Genomic DNA, 7193 nt, shown 5'->3' with positions numbered 1-7193 from the left:
AAACACTTTCTTCAGCTACATTAAAAACAAGCATTAAAATGTTTGCCCAGTGGTGCTTAATTGAAAAGGCATCATAGTACAAATTTAAACAGTGATTAAAAAAGGAAAATGCTGCGAAGACAGTGTGTTCAAGCGCATTGTTCACATGACTTTGCCATGACCATGAATGTGAATAAAACTGTGAGATCTGCACATTAAGGAAAAATGCTTTGCCACACTCCTGGTAAATCACCTGCAGGTTTCCATGTGGCTTACAGTGGAAGAGCTATGACTGGGTAGTGCCCCCCCCCAAAGGCTAATCTGGAAGCACCCCATGGGCCTTCCACCTTTTTGCATCTATCTCTCATTTGCATTCATTGTTCACCCCATTTAGCATTCATTCTTAGGAGAGTTTAATCAGAAGCAATTTTGTATGGTACAATTCACTCTTTATTAAAATACATACCAAGTGAACTTGTTAAACATGACTGCACACAGCACATTAGATTAGTTATATTGCTAGATGAAGAAGAGCTGCTGAGTGCGATTTTGAAGACCTCTTTAAATGAATTAGGGAAGCGAGTGTTTGCTGTACATAAACTTTGTTAGGTATGGAATGCAGCTGAAGCTTCTGAACTACTGTATCTTCATTCTGCTTTCTAAAGCTGTTTTTAAAAGTAGATTTAGAAGCACACTGTAAGAAAAATATCATTGCTCAGATCATAATTTTGATCATTAGTTCACTCCCTCTGTTAGTTCACTTACTCCTCTGAATGTGTGCGTGCGTACACCGAATCCTGCTGCCTATTGAAGGCAAAACTTGCGCTTGACCAAGGGCAGTTTCTATTCAGTTTCAAGTTGATTCTGGATGAAAACTGCAAAGACAGATCTATCTTCTAAGGGAGACTAATTCAAATATTTTATTCTTAGCCTATTGTATCACTTCTTCTCCAGGCTGGCATTTTAGAGTAATCATATCAGCAGATATCCAGACTTCAGTTACTTAATATTACTGCGCAGGAGTTGCTCTAAATTTCAATAGGATTTCCTCTAGTAAATTTAGTCAGCATGCCAGCCACTGTTGAGAAATTCTGCGTAGTGTGATCTAAAGGATATGCATGCCCATGTAATATTGAAATGGAGACAGTGAGGAGATTCTCACTATCGGGCAAAAAGCAGGCTAAGGGAGCCTGCCCGATCGTGTGCTGCCACGGGAGGTGCGTGGCTCCCGGCACCAAACCCTCCTAATTCCCCCTCCCCTTAGACGAGGTTAGTGAAGCGAGCACTCCACTAACCCTGTCTATTTGATCGTGTATTGCCACGGCATGGTTCCACAGTGCAGCAACACATGAGGAGACCCCGCCAGGAGCCTGATATAAGCCTTCCGGCCCTCGGGGTCTCTCCAGGATGCCCTGTGTGCTTGTGTGGGACATCCTAGAACATCCGGGGGCCACGTGGGCCCCCAATCCCAGCAGCCCCCTCCGGCTCCATGATGGAGCCGACAGTCATGTGGGTGGCCGATCCGGCCGCCCAGGACTGTCTGAGGATCATCTGCGGGGAGAGTGGGCTAAGCCCGCTCTTCCCACAAACCCTTTTAAGGCAGGTCTCACTGATCATGAAACCCGCCTCAGTGTATTACTTTATTATGTTCTGAAGTCCAGCTGAGATCAGGCATGCCTGGTCTCTGGATGGAGGCCAGAATATGCAAGGGGTGTATCAGATCCATAATATCAGTTACAGGTGTGTGCCTCATCCTATCACCAAAGGGAATCCTCTAAACTAGGAGTTTCCAATCTTGGGTCCCCCCCAGCTGTTGTTGAACTACAACCCCCAACGTTTCTACCCACAATGGTCTTTGTAGCTGCAGATGATGAGAGTTGTGTAGTTCAACAACATCTGGGGACCCAAGAATGGAAACCCATCCCCTAACCATTGAAGAAAAAGCAGCTCTCTTCCCATTGCAAGCAGGACAAGATCAGTGGTGGATCTGGACCATGGCCTTAATTTGCAGCCAACATGAAGAGGAGAGGAGCAAAGGGGAAAGCATGTTGCCCTATTTTAAGAAGAGTCCCCCGTCGTCCCCCAGAAAGAGGCACCCTGAAGGAAAATGTAACAAAGGACAACATTGATTGCACCTATTCATGGTCCAGAAGAATTATTCAAAACAATTACTTTTGTTGTGGATAGGAAACTAAACCAAAATTGGGATGCTATCATTAGACCTGTGTCTGTGGCTAGCAGGAAGAGCAAGCTAGTGTGATATAACAAACTATAGTATTTGGACTTAGAAGATCTACATTCAAATCTCCACTTAGTTATGCATCTCAGTTGGTGAATTTGGTCCAGTCACTGTTTATCGACCTGGCATACAAAATCACTATTCTAATTCACATAAATTTTCATAAGGCTCTACTGAAGGGTAATTAAGAGGCTATACATGACAAAAACAATCCAATATTCCACTCTGACCCCTTGAGAAAGATAGAGGAAGTAAAGAAAAATTACTCAGGCCTACAAGGACATTTGGATATTAATGAAAGGAAAAGAATGATTGTATCCCGTTTTCTTCCCCTGATTTACAGTTCAATGGATGGACACTGAAAGAAATGGGTCAAGTATATGTGCATTCTCTGTAGTCATATGTAGCTGGAGCTTTCAGGTGCATCCACATAAACGAAAAGTGTAGATCCATATAAGGATTTTGAAAGTGGTGCAATTGCAATGCCGTCCTTTATGCAGAGAGATGATTCAGCTAAGAGGTACTTTAATTGCTCCTTGAAGAGAATGAGTGGACAACATGACTCTTGAACCTGATTTTCTCAGACTCAGCATTTGCTGATAATAGATCCTCAAAATAAAAACCAGAGGGCAAGGAAAACAGACATTCATCATATGCCGTGTACAAGTAAAACTCATCTGATAACTGCTTTGAATAGCAATACATGAATAAACCGCAGATATGAAGAGGTGTTCCCAGAATGTATGAAGATGAACCCTTTTATCAGATCAGCTCTTTGTATGTTTTCCCACAACCTTTCATGAAGAGATCTAAAATTTCAAGTTCAGGTCAGTCCATTAAAAGATATTTGTCTTTTAGCCTAGCTGAATAACTATGATATTTCGATAGTCCAATTTCAAAATTACCATCCTTGGGTAAGGTACTGAAGTTGAGCATGTAGTGGCAAACTAGCTCCAGGTTCCCTTGTATGAAACTGTTTACATCCCTTCCAACCTGGATTCTAGCACAATTTGGGGACTGAAGTTGTCAGAAAATTGACAGGGAAGTGTCACTTTGCTGATTTCCCTGGATCTTTCAGCAGTTTATTCTACCATCTACTGTGGTATCATTCTAGGCCACCTATCTGGGATGGAAGCAGGGGCAATGTACTGATACTTTCTGACAGGTAGGTCCTAGAGATGATGTTGGGAGATGAATGCTCTACTTTGCGGCTATTGGCATTCATTATGCTGCAAGGTTCCGTCTCATCTCCCCTGCTTGTCAATATCTCATTTAAACCACTGGGAGAGGTCCAGGGGCGTAGCTAGGGGAGAGGGGGCCCGTGTTCATCCCTATCTCTGGTGGGCCCCCAGACCCCCAGAGTGTGGGAGATAATGAGGAAAATAGGGAGGGGTGGACCTGGAGGGCCCTCAGGAGCTGGGGAGTTCATCTGATGGAACTAGGGCAGGGATAGGCAAGCCTGGCTCGCCAGGTGTGGTTGAACTGCAACAACCATCACCCCCAACCACATCATTCCCAGCCACTCTGGATTAGGGTGTTATCAGTAGGCAGATGACACCTGACTCTGTCTCTCATTTCCATCTTCTGCCCCTGTGGAGGCTGTGAAGGTTCTGAATCTCTGTCTGATAGCACTTTGGATTGGGTGAGGGTGAATAAACTGAAGCTTAATCCAGAAAAGACAGAAGAACTGTTGGTTGAGGGTTCTGATGGTTCTGCAATAGATGTTTGACCTGTTTTGGATGGGACTGCATTCCCCTCAAGCAGCAGGTTAGAAGTTTGGTTGTGCTTTTGGACTCTAGTCTCCTCTGGATGTGCAGCCAAGAGCATTTTTAATCTTATTTGCCAACTACAGTCTTTCTCGAAGAAACCAATCCTTCATGCTCTTGTCACCTCTAGGCTAAATTATTACAATGTGCTTCAAAGGTAGGGCTGAAGACTGGACAGAGCGCAGCTGCCAAACTGGGAATGGGAGCTGCTAATTCTGATCAAAGTAAACAGGTTTTATACCAGCTGCACTGGTTACTTCTTTGCAGGCTCAATTTAAAATGCTGGTCTTGCCGTTAAAGCTGTCAGTGGCCTGGGCCCAGAATGCCTCAAGAACTGCCTTCTCTCATATGAACCTGTCTGAGCGCTTTGCTCTTCATTGGAGGCCCACTGGGGCCCCCTGCCACCAGAGGAGCTGAGGGCCGGTACATGGGAGAAAGGTTTCTCAAGTGCAGTGCCCAAGCTCTGGAACAGTCCCCCAAGAGAAGTACACCAGGTCCGATCACTGCTTCCTTTTAGGCAAGCAACAAAGACGACGTTATTTCAGCAAGTTATTTTTAGATTGAAATTATTGCTGCTGCTCATTTTATTCTATCTACTTGTATGCTGCTGTTTTAGTCTGTGTTATTGTGGTTGTAGAATTATTGCTTTTACAAATTTGCTTTATATATTGTATTTTGTATTGATTGATCGTGTTGTGCCCTGCCTTGGATATATTCTAGAAAGGCAGCATGCACATTATTATTATTATTATTATTATTATTATTATTATTATTATTATTTGACGTGATGAGGAAAATTACCCAGAGTAGACCCACAAAAATTAAAAGGACAAGTTAGGATTGGGCTAACTTGGGTTTGTTAACTGCAGATGTGGCTTGACTCTCAGCATAGCACGGACAAAGGGGGAATGAAAGCAAGTTTTGCTTCTTCTCCTTCCCCACAAGAGCCTATTTTGCATACAGGAATATGTCCACAAAGGCTGTGCAGCCGTATGTTTCACCTTCCAAAACCAGCATGCTCCGTCACCACTACACAAGCCACCAGAGGTGCACTTAAGTAATTTTGGAGCCTGGACATAAAGGCATTTGGAAGTCCTCCCCCCCACTGGAGCCAGCCCCCCTGCAAGTTAAGCATCATCCCCCTACACACACACACACACACACACACACACACACACACACACACACACACACACAATTTTTAACACGTGGGTTCTTGAGAGCACAAACAGCAACTGAACTCATAAGTATGTAAGAATATAAAACAGGTATACTTTTGCAAATATGCATTAGCAGAAACATTTCAACCTGCAACTTAACATATTCCCATCCCAAATATTTCTTTCCCCACTCCCACCATTATCTCTAAAGCACTTGGCACAGGTAACAATCGCACTCGGCCGCACGACACAGTGAGGGCTGGCAGTTCAGCAAGGTGGCCACACCACCCAGGACAGACTGAGGAGGATTTGGGGACTCCTGGGGGTGTGGAGGCCCTGGACTTTGGCCCCAAGGTCCAGGGGTAAGAGTGCCACTGCTAGCCACTTTTGAGACTGGTTGTGGTGTTCTCCTAGTTTTGAAACTCACCTGGTACCAGTTCAGAAGCAGTGTATGCACCAGCATGATGTGAGAAACTTTAGAACTGCCATAAATTATTGAGGAACATAGGAAGCTGCTTTATACTGAGTCAGACTTTGGTTCATCTAGCTCAGTATTGCCTACACTAACTGGCAGTGGCTCTCCAGTGTATCAGGCAGGCGTGTTGCCCAGCCTCGACTTCTGGATAAGATGGCGATATAGTGGGACACATTTCAATGCACTCTGGAGCCTGCCACTTAAATAATCTAATCTAAACTGCTTAATTTTTCTTATCAAAGTAGGACTTGGCAGCTGGACAAGTGATTATCTTCTTCTTTGGCTGTGTAGAACAAGTATGGACCTATAACAAAATATTGTGTTATATTCCTGGTGTGCTTGTATTACTTGACTCCCTGTGAGGGGGGAGCATGGTGAAAAAACAGAAGTTAGCAACAACAAAAAAAGAAAGAAAAGGAAAAGGAAAAGAAAAGAAAAGAAAAGACAGGAGTGGAGGAGTCCTTGTTCTAACTTGAGTTGTCATGCTTCATGTGCCATTTTTATTTTTGCTGATTTCTGGAGGTTTCGTGGTGGTGAGGCACTGCTGTTCCATTCCAGCTCATTTTTATTCAGTCCTAAAGTTTCCGGAGTTAATGGCTGTTGAGGGGTCAGTTTAATGTTTTCATCAATATTTGCTGAGGTTCTAGGAGAGAAAGGGGATTGTGGAATAGGTTACATCTAATAGTGAATGTTGTTAGTTTATTGTGTGACTGTGTGTGTGCATGTACACAGTCAATAATCTGCAGATTAATAGATTCAGTGCACAACTTCCCCTTCTATATCTCAGGAGAGTTCACCCAGATGCAGTTGTTTTTATCTTATTTTGGAGGGGATTAAACCCCCACACACCAAGAGCTTACCATAGTTACTCAATTGAAGATGACTCAGAATTTAAAATGACCCCCTTAAAAATAAAGGTTAAATATAGGTTATACCTGCATTTACTGAAAAGGAACAGGACTCTGAATTTAAGATGACATCCTGGTTTCTAAATAAAAAATTGGAAAAAACATGGTTTTGGGTTCAGGTAAAATGCGTGACTAACAAGCAGAAGGTTTCCGGTTCAAACCTCTGCTAGTACTATATCAGGCAGCAGCGATATAGGAAGATGCTGAAGGCATCAGCTCCTACTGCATGGGAGGAGGCAATGGTAAACACCTTCTGTATTCTACCAAACAAAACCACAGGGTTCTGTGGGCGCCAGGAGTCGAAATGGACTTGACGGCACACTTTACCTTTAAATGCAGTAAGTGTGTCAGACCCCTTCTCCTTTAAAAACACAAAGATGTGAAATGGCTGGTGATAAAACTGAAGCGTTTTACAGAGTTTCCCCCTCAGAAGCAGAAGGGGTTCTGACTATCTTGAAGGAGTTTTCTTGAAGCTGAGAAATTTCCCACTTTTTTGTTCAGTGTTCAAGCCCTTTTTCCCCACCTCACCACTGAGTTCCATTAGCTCAGCCCACCTGCTTGTCTGTTAACTGCACTCTGAGTCCACAAACATCTCATCCCATTGACTTACATGGGGGCAGTTTGCAGAGGGTGGGTTGCCTGCCTTAGGGTTTTTTCTTCTTCTGA

This window comes from Hemicordylus capensis, chromosome 3 (genome assembly GCF_027244095.1).
Source record: "Hemicordylus capensis ecotype Gifberg chromosome 3, rHemCap1.1.pri, whole genome shotgun sequence".
Classification (NCBI taxonomy): Eukaryota; Metazoa; Chordata; class Lepidosauria; order Squamata; family Cordylidae; genus Hemicordylus; species Hemicordylus capensis.
Note: the sequence above shows the minus strand (reverse complement) of the source record.